Raw genomic sequence first — 12,845 nt, 5'->3', positions numbered from 1 at the left:
GAGCCTGAGAACCAGATGGCCCCGGCCTCCTTGCAGGCCCAGGGACCCCAAGCAAGCTCCAGCTGTCCTGCACCCTAGACTGTGCTTCCTTACCTTCTAAAGCAGTGTCCCATGGCTTCCCCACAGCCTGACACCTACCCTGTGACAGCATGGGATAAATGTGGTCGACTTCCCTAGTCCTACTTCCCTTAGTGGCAGAGTCCTGTGGAGGAGCAGACACAAGCCCCTCCCCCCTTAACCCTACAGAAGATGTATCTACACATTGGTGATTACTTTAGCACTAGTCACAAAAGACAGTAAAGAACCAGCCTAAGAACTCACCAATGGATGAGTAAAGAAAATGTGATGTATGTACATGTCATGTATGTGTATATACATGACACACACATACATATGTACATACATACATACATACATACAAGAAAACGTATTATTTAGACACCAAAAATTACAAAGTTATGTCATTTGTAGGTAACTAGTTGGAATTGAGAACACCATGTTACGCAAAGCAAATTAGACTCAGACAAATACCACATTTTTCTCTAATAGCAGAACCTGTATTTAAAAAGAAAGATAGCTGCCACTCTCCTAAATCAGTATAATTTCTAACTGCAATCTGAATACTTATCCTTATACCCACAGAAAAGTATGGGTCTTATTCCTCATCAAAGAAGCTTCTTTTCCCTGCAGATGGATGACAGCAGAAACACACAAATAGTCAAAATGCAGAGAAGCCCAACTGGTAGAGAAGCTGCAACCAAACTCCTATGTCCAAGGTTCAGAGAACAGCAGAGCACAGGGGCCAGAAACGCTGCAAGAGCCAGAAAAGTAGGATACGTTCTGTGATTGTATGTCTTCTATATATAACAGGGAAGTAGCATTCATGAAGTCTCAACCACATGCTTACCTAAACAAGACTTACACAGTGTGTGCTAGCATCAATGGAGTGAATATTAGAAGGTCCACCCTAGATAAAGAGCTACAGGCTACTAACAACAGCTAAAAAAGAGAGAGAGAGAATCAGTCTTCCCCAGGAACTCAAAATACTTTCATATAATATGAAAATATCACAATAAAGCAAACTGGGTTGTAGAAATAACACCTATTAGTAATACACTCATTTTTGACATAAATAAAACCTAGTTTCCTCATCTAAGCAGGTTATAATAGTGACTACACTACAGAATGAGGGCCAAACAGGTAGCACACATGAATCTGTTCTCTTGCAGCTGTGACTCACAACCGTGAAAGCTCTGCACAAGTGCTTGTCAGTATTTCATGTTATTTCATATTAGAGTCAACTGTTTATAGTTTGTGGCTCTTCTCACTTTGCATTCTCAGCTTATCTTAAATATTGTTACAGATCCCAAAGCCTTCCCCTGCCTGCACTCTCACACCTTCCTACCCATCCCCCACAAGCTTTAAAGTCTAAAGTTCACTCACATCATGAATAGTCATCTCTACCTCACTGGTAAGTTCAGTCACCTCAGCTGGCAGTTAAGTTATCCACAATGTCCACTAACTTCCATTTTCAGAGGGATCTTCTATGGCATATTGTCATCTCCCATGCTTCTGCTATATGTGTACAGATGGAGAACCTGCTTAGTGCTTTGGTATTTGTCCTGGATGCAAAAGAGCTTCTAAAACCCTCGTAGTTGCTGAATGATGGGCATCATCTATTAAGTGACCATACAGTGGGTCAGACTGAGCACCTTCATAGATTAAAAAATTGTCTTGTTAGTAAAGAATTCAATCATCCATGTAGAAATTTTGGACTTTCACCATCCTAGCCTCTAAGAAGAAGAGGGATTTTAGAGTTCAATTCTCATCTTATGGAAAACCATACTCTAGTCATTCCTGTAGTAGGGGGTATAATAAACACTTGAAGCTAGCTACTTTCCAGGCACTCTTTGGGGCACAACATATCTATGTCACCTTTCTGGACTAAAATGGCACTATTCATGGCCAATAAGATAATTTCTGATACAGACAGAGCTCCTGTCACCCAGGCAGTTCCATGAGAAAATCCTGTTTTACAACCTCCAAAGAGCAGCCTGGGTTCTGAAGGTTAAAAGAACCACGATACATCTGAAGACCCAAGAGAAAACGGGAGAAATATTGGTCACTGTGCTGATCATTGATGTGGTTGGCCATTGCGGTCACTGCAGGAGTGAGTTGTAGTGTTAGCTGTGAAGTCAGTCATAGTAGTGAGTTCCTGTGGTGGTCATTGGGGCATTCAGTTATAGTGTCCACTGTAATTGGCAGTCATAGCGGTCAGTGTGGTGGTCACTGATGAGGTTAGTTGTAGTGTTCATGGTGACAGTCAGTTATTGTGGCTACTGTGGAGGTCAGTTGTAGTGTCTACTGTGGTGGTCAATAACTGTCATTCTGTTGGTCATTGATGTGGGTCAGCTGTAGTATCCACTGTTCTGGTCAGTCATAGTGGTCACTGTGGTAGTCAAGTGTGGTGTTCACAGGACTGTTGTACTTTGGTATGTTGTGGGTTCCCTATCTGGGGTGAGGAGAAGTATGTGTTGTGTCTTTCCAGATGCTAAGCCTGCCCACATTCTGAGTGAAAGTAATACTTGTTTCTTTCCTTTTCTCCCATTTCTCATTTTTGGATACAGACCACAATCTGACTTTTTCTTTTCCTGACATCCTGGGCATCTTATACTTGTGGACAGCATCCTTATTCTAAAGTTTCTGCTCACAGAGTCACAGTCTGTCTTGTCTGCTGCTGTCACCTCTGGCTCTGAAAACAAAACTTAGTGGTTTTATTTTTCCTTTTCCACCTCATCTTGGCAGTTGCCAAAGTAGATCTTTGTCTACTCTGTACTTTTCCCCCACTCAAACGTCAATAAAATTATTCTTGAGCTTTCTCTTGAGTTAATTAATTAATTTTTAACTCTCAAAAAATCTGTATGTCAAAGAACCTAAAAAAGTGATGCAGGCTAATTTGGGGATCGCTTAGTTACCTAGGACTTCATTTGTCTTAGTTGATATTTATCTCCTTCTACTTATAGTGTTCCTGGCAACCTGGCCAACACCTACACACACTCTGCACACATACACTCTGAATGATATGCACCTAGAAACTCCAGGCCCCTAATTGCATTATGTTACATGTGCATCCTTCTCTACACAATCGAATAGACTTCTTCTCTAACAGCACTGTTGTATTGGCGGGGCAGAATAACGTCACATCTGATCTGAACTGGTTCTGTATGTGTTAGCAAAAAGACAAACTGCATCCTTCAGAAATTGCTGAAGAGAATCCTCTATTTACCATCTTATGCCAATGCACAGTTAAGAGTTCTTAGGATTAAAATCCTATACATTAGGGGGAAAGAATATGAACAGTATAAAAATGATTATACAACCTAATCAATCAGAGTAGAACCACACTTAATATGTACTTTTATAATCAAACCTTCATTCTCTTGAATCTTGAGTTCTTGAATAAAAGAAATCCTTAATTTGTAATCATGGCCTTGGGATACTTTTATGTCCGTAGGCAGCTGCTCTCTAACCCGTTCTAACCTTTGATTCAAATAAATGTTTTCTTATACTTTTATAATCTATGCAAGCCTGTATTTTAGCTGCTTAAGTAAAATGCCGAGATTCTGAAAACACATGGCTCAGATCTTAATCAGTGATAACAAAAGGGACTTTGTGTGTCCCATTGGCATCTGCCCCATCAGCTACAATAACGCCTGAGTGCCGAGACAATGTCTCTTCCTGGTTGATGTATGAACAAGAGTGTGGTGTTCTATGACATCATGAGGATGAACACTGTATTGCTTCTATTATTTGGTTGATTGCCCTGACTTGTATCCATTGTAGTGAAACTAAATTTAAGCAGAGCTATTTTCTGAAATCTCCGAGTGAACTGTGTTGTTGACAACTTATTGATAGTAAGGCACAGGAATCTGCACTGACTGACTGACTATAAATTGAAGACTGCAACACAGAAACCCACTCTGAGTATCTGCTTTGAATGACCTGAGCATCAAAATTCAATCAGGATTGTAACATTAATAGTTACGTGAGTTTCTAGTTTGTTGGCTTACTTGACAGAAATTTTTCCATCACATAACACTTCTGATTCTCTGGGAGTTTAACATCATACACCCCAATCACAATCCCTTCCCAGTCATTCCATGTCTGTCCACTCCCCTTGTGACTTCCTCATCCCATAAATGAGGTAAAACAAAAAACTGAGTCCTTTCCCTCCCACACCTTTGACAGAATCCATCAATTGTAGAGAGCTACTCTTTGGCATCTCCATCACATTTTTAAAGAGTTCTTTCTTTGGTGGGTTCCTGTTTAGGCTATTACATTTTTTGGAGGGGTGTTGGGGTGGTAGGTGTTGTCACAGAAGCTTCCCATATTCCTCCCTCTCAACAGTGCCTCTGGGGTCATTGGTATCACAGCAAAAGTAGCCTTCTTGCTCTTCACAGTCAATGGGAGCACAGACCATGGGACCTCCACATCATTTCTGGTGACAGCACAGACCACAGATCTGCTGCAGTGGGACCACAGACCCAGACAAGACCCTCAGAAGCTTTCTGAAGCATGGACATCAATGTGGCTTCAGGTGGCAGCCAAATCAAGATGCCCCCTTGTCTCCCCCAAGGCAGCATTATGGGCACTGGTGTGGCTTCAGGTGGCAGCACAGAGCATAGACATCTGGGTGGTCTTTAGCTGTAACAGATGCCACAGATATCAACACAAACCCCAGCTGCAGTAGGACCTTGGACCCAGATATGGCCCTTGGTAGCAGTAAGAACCAGAACTTCACCTTAACCCGACATGGCAGTGTAGACCATTCACATGAATATGGCCCCTGGTGATGGCAGCACTGCTCATGAACATCAACATGGCTTTAGGCTGCAGAACAGACCAGACGACTGCATGGCCCTCAGTGGTAACATAGGGCTGACATCATTCCAATTCCCAGCATCAACCCTGGCTGCTGACTCTTATGCGCAGGTCTGCCCCTTACTTAATATTGCCCAATACTTGCAATCATGGGAGTCAGCATTCTCTCTCTCTCTCTCTCTCTCTCTCTCTCTCTCTCTCTCTCTCTCTCTCTCTCTCTCTGTGTGTGTGTGTGTGTGTGTGTGTGTGTGTGTGTCTTTCTCTATCCTCTCCCATTATTAATCCCCCTTTTTTCTATAATAAAGTCTTATTGTGGAATTAAAATAGATTCAAGAGAGGACTTGCTTCAGAAGATAAAAGTCTGGAGATAGCTATAAAGAGCTTTGAGGGAAGATGTTACCCAGCACTGATGAAGAAAGCCTAGGTTTCTTTAGATGTCCCTTGGCAGCACCATGTGGTTTTTCACTATTAATTCTGCAGATAGGGTGTACAAGCAGAGATGTACACAGAGAGATAATATGCATAATCTTTTCCCATTGTGTCTGGCACTGTAGTTTGTAGAGACATACTGCATGAATTGTGATGGGATTTAACAGGCATTTAAAAGAGAGTACACAGAATCTTCAATTATATTTCTCAACCAGCCATACCACAAAGGATTCAGATTAGGACTCAAACAGCGCAATATCTTTTATTTATTTTTGGAAAGGAATGTCTATATACAGATCAGGCTACCCCAAATTCTCACACATTCTATATACAGATCAGGCTACCCCAAATTCTCACACATTCTATATACAGACCAGGCTACCCCAAATTCTCACACATTCTATATACAGATCAGGCTACCCCAAATTCTCACACATTCTATATACAGATCAGGCTACCCCAAATTCTCACACATTCTGCCTTAGTTTCCCGAGTGCTGGCCTTTCAGGCATTTATTGTAATACCGATCTCCTTTTCATTTCATATGTCAGTAATAAAGCTATTTTAATCCCAATTTTGCAGAGAAGAATTGGAATGGGAATTCTAATTACAAATAAGAATTATATTAAAATGTTTTATATAATTGTTGCTATTTTATTATTGTGGTATGTGTGTTAGAGAGGGAGAAATATATATCTATATTATATATATATATATAATATATAATATGTATACATATACATATACACATATATATATGAGAGAGAGAATAGCTATTTCATAAGTGGTAGAAAAATGGCAGTCATGCCCATGAGACAGGCCTGGTCCTTCAGAGGGAAATGTTTATTAACAAATAAATGCAGCTGGAGTTGTTCTCATGTGTGACCAATCGATTTGTGTGTCTTGACTCTTCAGTTTTTTCCCTGTTCTCCTCTTTGACATGTGATTCTGTGCCTGGGGAGTGTATTTCCTTATTTTTTTGAGTTTAGGTTAATCACAGGACACACTTGGATGATAAAATGGATAACTGATGAATAGGGTGCTATCAGATGAGAGTAACAGTTTTTGCACTGTTCCTCTTCTTGCTCCACTATGTGAAACTCAACTAAGCTAGTCACCTAGTTCCAAGAGGGAAACACAGAGTCTTGTGGACTCATTGCCACAAGAACCTTGGAAGCAGCTGGCTCCTTTCTTTCCAGTGCTGTTTTAAAAGACACACACCTTCGACTTGTTGCCATTTTTATTGTTTTTCTTTTATTTATTATTATTATTATTATTATTATTATTATTATTATTATTATTATACACTCCAGATTTTATCTCTCCGACCCTGGTCTACCCTCTGACTATTCCACATCTCACACCTCCTCCCCACCCTCCTGTCTCCACGAGGATGTCTCCATTCCTCATTCCCCACCCCACCTGACCTCTAAACTCCCAGGGGCCTCCAGTCTCTTGAGAGTTAGATGCATCACTTCTGATTGAACATAGACCCGGCAGTTCTCTGATGTATATGTGCTGGAGGCCTCATATCAGCTGGTATATGCTGCTTTTCTGGTGGTTCAGTGGTTAGGACATCTCAGGGGTCCAGATTAATTGAGACTACTAGTCCTGCAGGTCGCCCTCCTCCTCAGCTTCTTCTAGCCTTTTTCTAATTCAACCACAGGGCTCAGCAGCTTCTGTCCATTGGTTGGGTGCAAATATCTGCATCTGACTCTTTTAGCTGCTTGTTGGGTCTTCCGGAGTATGGTCATGCTAGGTCCCTTTTTGAGAGCGGACTATAGCTTCAGTAATAGTGTCAGGCCTTGGGGCCTCCCCTTGAGCTAGGTCCGACTTTGGGCCTGTCACTGGACCTTCTCTTCCTCAGGCTCCTCTCCATTTCCATTACTGTAGTTCTTTCAGACAGGAAGGAATATGAGTCAGAGTTCTGACTGTGGGAGGGCAACCCCCCTCTCTCATTTGATGCCCTGTCTTCCTGTTGGAGGTGGGCTCTTTAAGTTCCCTCTCTCTACTGTGAGGCATTTCATCTAAGGTCCCTCTCTTTGAGTCCTGAGAGTCTCTCACCTCCCAGGTCTCTGGTGTAGTCTGGAGGGTCCCTACCTTCTGAGGTTGCATATTTCCATTTTTTTTTCTGCTGGCCCTCAGGGCTTCAGTCCTTTGCCCTCACCCAATACCTGATCAGGTTTATTATTGATGTAATGGAGCATGTTTTTATATTTGAATTAGTCTCATTTATTCTTCAAGTTACTATTAATATGCTTTACTCATTTCCTCCTTGGATTCTCAGTCTTCTAAAAGTTTTTGAATGTTAAGGACTGTTAAGGACATTTCACTGTCTTTCTTTTTGTTTGTTTGTTTCTATATTTTTTATTTTATTTTAATCTTTTGTTGAGGAGATTTTAGAACCTAATAATAAAATCATCACCATTCTAAATTGTATCTGATTTTTAAAAATTTTTTGCTTGTCTTGCTTCTGTATGTCATGCCTTATTTAGAAATGTTTCCACATCCAAAAAAAAAAAAAAAAAAAAAACCCACAAAATCATCCACAAAGCTCAAGATCATCCAGTCACAGCCTCTACAACACTTGTTGTCACCTTTAAAATATTCTCAGTGATGTGGACTTCACTTTGAAATAACAGGCTAGATAGGTTTTTTTTTTCTTTACCCACAAATATTTGATATATTTCTCTAAACTAATTTTTAAAATAATGTATTTTTTCTTTACAAATTAAAAATGGGGCTGGAGAGATGACTCAGCAGTTAAGAGCACTGCTTTTCCAGAGGACCAGCATTTGATTTCCAGCACCCACATGGTAGTCTACAACCATCTATATACCTCCAGATCCCGAAGATCTGGCACCTTCTTTTGGCCTCTATAAACACCAGGCATGCAACTTGTGCATAGATATATATGTGCGGGCACAAACATCTATGCACATAAAATTAAAATAAATCTCAAAATTTTGGACTAGATTAAGTTTTCATAATTAGTTCTCAACCCAAAAATTATGCATTCTGTACCACTGATTATCAATGCCTACTGAATCAAATTGCAAGAGCACTTATACAGTTAGTGTTTTTAATGATTTTAAACTATTTTAATTTATTTTCTGTTAGAGTGCTTTGTCTGCCTGAATGTCTGTGTACAACTAGTATTTATAATGATTTAAAAATATCTTAATTCATTTTGGGTGTCAGTGCTTTGACTGCCTGCATGCCTAGTGCCTATAGAGCCCAGAAGAGGTGTTGGGTCACCTGAACCTGTAGATACACATGCTTGAGCGCCACTATGTGAGTGCAGAGAATCTACCCTGAGTCATCTGAAAGAGTTGCCATTACTCTTAATCCATGAGCAATCTCTCTAGCACCTATAATTAGTATTTTGCAAATTCTTTTGTTCTTTGGAATTATGCAAGCTACTGAACATTTATTTCTATATGCCATACTTAGAATAACAGGCTACGTATAAAAATGAGACTCTTAATTGGTCATCTAATTTCAAACAGTGAACAATAAAACCTTATACTAGACTAGGTATTTATATATTTGTTCTGTATATATGTAGCAAATACAATTCAAGAAAAAGAAGCCATGTGTTTTACAGGAATCCATGAAGGGAGGAACACTGAAAAGATTGCAGAAGGGAGGAGGGGAACAATGTACACATAGTACATACATGTGAAATGTAAACAAAATGAACATCAGTTTTTAAACATGATGGCCTGTTAAGAATGAGATTCGAGGATTTTTGTTAAGTTATAGAGGTTGGTGTAAAATAAAATACTATGCTGGTGGAATAGTAAAAACCCAATAAGGGTTAAAGGAGTAAGTGAACATAAAGAAATATTGCAAGTGAAATGCCTTAGGAAGCCTCAACTTTTTATTTACTCTATTCTTTGGTGTTTTCTAAGCATGAAGTAACTTCAGTTTCCAATGATAATATAACTTGACATTTTTACATCTTTTGGTATATTTTAGTAGCTCATAACTGAGAATGATGTTGTCTTAAGTTCTATTAGAATTTTACTAAGTATTTAAATGCAAACTACTAACCATTATTGAAATCTATGTTGGCAACTTAACCTTAAGAAAATGTATTACTGTGCAGATATAAATTTTACAGTGTTTGTATCAATGTCATATTACAGCATTTACTGAACTTTTATATAATTAAATTATTGATTCCACGGTCTCTAAAAGTAATAATTTAGTCCACTAGCAGCTAAAATTAACATTAAAATACCTAGGAGTTTTCTAAATATTTTGATCCAAGGTCTTAAACTCCTTACATATTTAGGAGCAAATATGACATCAATAGAAATCTTTTTTCATACTACATGATGTATTGCCCTTCAGGATGATAAATATTTATCTTGAATAGAGAGAGAATAGCACAAATAATTTACAGTTGAGGAGTGTTCCAGATTAACTCAAGTGTTTCAACAGAAATGAACCTTCAGGTTATTTTCCAAACCTCAGGGGATTTGCCTGTTGTTTGCCCCACATTTTGTTTTTGTCCATGTCTTGAGGAGTATTAATATGTTCCTTGGACTCATCAAGTTTTATACATAACATTTTCTTACTCTTTACAGCTCTTACTTCAAGCTACATACAAATGTCTGCACAAAAGCACACAGTGTCATAATTCAGAAGTTAAGGTTGACTTTCGTGGTGATCTTAAATGAACTAAATTTATCAATAAACAAAATTAAATGTAGATAATTATCAGAGAAGTGAAGCTAGGAAAATTCTTACGCCCATCACTCTATAATTTCCCCACTTTTGTGGTCACAGTGGTTAAGAGCACAGCTGGGGAGGGAAATGTGGACAGGGAAGTCAACTGACTCCTTGCACGTGGCTACCCAGATGCCGTATTTCTCAAGGATGTGGGACCAGCTCTTTGTGAGCAGCTAAGCTTATCTTTTTATTTAGAAAATCGACGAATAAACTAGTTGACTAATGCAACATTAATCCCCAATTGGTGTGGTACTGACAGCAATTAGCATAAAGTGGTACAGGGATTTACAGATCAGCCAAATCCTGACCTATCAGGCTACACCCTTGCAGAGAAGATAGTATCTGAGATGTAATGGAAATGAAGATAGACCAGAAATTAGACAAGGCACCTTATACAGTAGGCTTCTGAAGATGGATATATCCTGATTACAAGAGCATGTGCACAGGACAAACAAGCTCTGTAGATGTGATTAAGTAAACATATTAAAATGGAGAGATTATTCTCATCTGAGTAAGTTTAATATAACCACATCAGTTCTCATTATGAGAAAGGAAGAGGATGACATCCAAAGAAGATGTTATGATAAGAAGAAGAGAGGTTGCAATGATCCCTTTCCATGATAGAGGTATGGTCTGGACTCAAGATTCTAGAAAATACTATTTGTATAAGTAGTGAGAAAAGCAAGAAATGAATTCTCTAGAGATTCCAGAACAATGTAGTCCAGTCAACACTTGGATCTTTACCCATCTATGATTTGTTTTGGATACCTGACCCCTTGATACATAGGGGGAATACATTTGTTTTAACCATCTAAATAGGGTGATCATTTGCAGCAGTAGCCATAAGAAATGAATATATTAGATCCCCAAGAGCCTTCAGTACCTTCCTTGGAAGCCATCAAAAGGTTTTCCCTGGGGCAAGACTTGATCAGATTTCTTCTGATATTGTGTGGGGCATCTCATATGAGAAACAGCACAGGAAGAACTTCTCCGTCTACCCAGAACTATAACTATGTCTAAGATGAACCTAAGGCCAAAATATCAAATAGGTCTTTGTGTCAATTTCCTCTCCTTGGCCAACCACTTCATCACTTGCATGGATTAGTATCTATTAAACACCTAAGAATAGAGAGGACAACAGATGTTAAGTAGAAGCTGAATTTTAAAATGGAAGAGAATTGCCAGAAATCAATGAAGGGAAAAGGTAATTAGTACTATAAAAGGAGATGTGGAGGAAATAAAGGCATGGAAAAGTGACATAGAAAAGGATATTGATTTTGACATGGTGATGTCTTCTGTAAGAAAATTATATAGGGGCTAGGGTGGGGAAGCCACATAAAGATGGAAAGAATTGTGGGGGAGCTAAGAAAATGTGTCTGATACTTTGGAACCCTGGAATTATTAAGAATCAGAGGTGATTTTATGTAAGTCAAAGCATGAGGGCATGTAACTGGACCAGAAGGGCTGAGTCAATCAAATAGAGTTTAGTAGGCTGCCTCTGATCAAAATGGCAGGAAAATGTTAAAAAGCATTTTGTTTCCATCCATGAAATCCAGTACATACTTGTACCTGATGGCTTTGAAATATGTGTTTAAAAGATTTACTTGTCTGCAAATGACACCCTTTTGCAAAGGAAAATTTAGTTTTGACCATTGGAATCTTCAGATTTCATCTGTGCAGGCCGCATGCATGCTGCCACAGTCTATGAGTTCAGATCTTTCTGGATCTCATGTGATTATTAATTCTTTGCTATTGTGATATGTATATATATGAGTTTGTGTTTGTATCTGTGTTCATTCTTTCTAGATCCTTGTAGAATTTTACCTTTAATTATTATAGTTAAAATTATCATATGTGGACAAATTATTTAATACAGATCTTTGCAATGTCTAATTTGTATCTTACTAACTAAGTCTGGGTCAGAAGAAAGCCTCCATACAGAAATTTGTATCCTAGAAATTGAGTTTTCACTAGTTTTTCAGATACACTTAGCTGTCCAGATGATGTAGGGACACAGAATCCCCTCATAAGAGCAAGGAAAAAGTGGAATCTTTATCATGAAAATGACAATTTATAGAGTGTCAATTTGGGTTCCCAAATTATTAAATACCTTTATGAAAAAAAAAAAAAAAGATTTACCAGGTGTGTGTGTGTGTGTGTGTGTGAGCGTGCATGTGTGTGTTGTGTGTGTATGCATGTGTGTGTGTTTGTGTGCATGTGTGTGTTGTGTGTGTGCATGTGCCCGCATGAGCTTATATGTACTATGTGCGTGAAGGAATCCCAGGTGACAAGAAGAGAACAACACAAGCCTTAGAACTGAAATTATAGGCAATTTTTAGCTGCCATGTGGGTGCAGAAAACTGAACTGAGTTCTGCAAGAACAGTAAGTTCTTAAATGCTGAGCCATCTCTCCAGCTCCCACATGAAGTTCTGTTTTCACCTCTCTCTCTCTCTCTCTCTCTCTCTCTCTCTCTCTCTCTCTCTCCTCTCTCTCTCTCTCTCTCTCTCTCTCTCTCTCTCTCTCTCTCTCTTTCTCTCTCTTGCTCTCTCTTTCTCTCTCTCTCTCTCTTTTTCTCTTTCTCTCCATCCATTCTAAATGCTGCTCCCCTTCTTGGTCCTTCCTTCACAGAGTCCCTCCCCCTATACCCACAACTAAAGAAGATACATGGGCTGAAACAAGGCTCCCAGCACATCTGTAGCAGACGTGAAGCTCAGTCTCTATGGCTGCCTTGTCTGGCCTCAGTGGGAGATGATGGACCACGTGAAGTTCTTAAAGCCACACATCTTTGCAAGCA

The sequence above is a fragment of the Arvicanthis niloticus genome, chromosome 19 (genome assembly GCF_011762505.2).
Source record: "Arvicanthis niloticus isolate mArvNil1 chromosome 19, mArvNil1.pat.X, whole genome shotgun sequence".
In the NCBI taxonomy this organism is placed as follows: Eukaryota; Metazoa; Chordata; class Mammalia; order Rodentia; family Muridae; genus Arvicanthis; species Arvicanthis niloticus.
Note: the sequence above shows the minus strand (reverse complement) of the source record.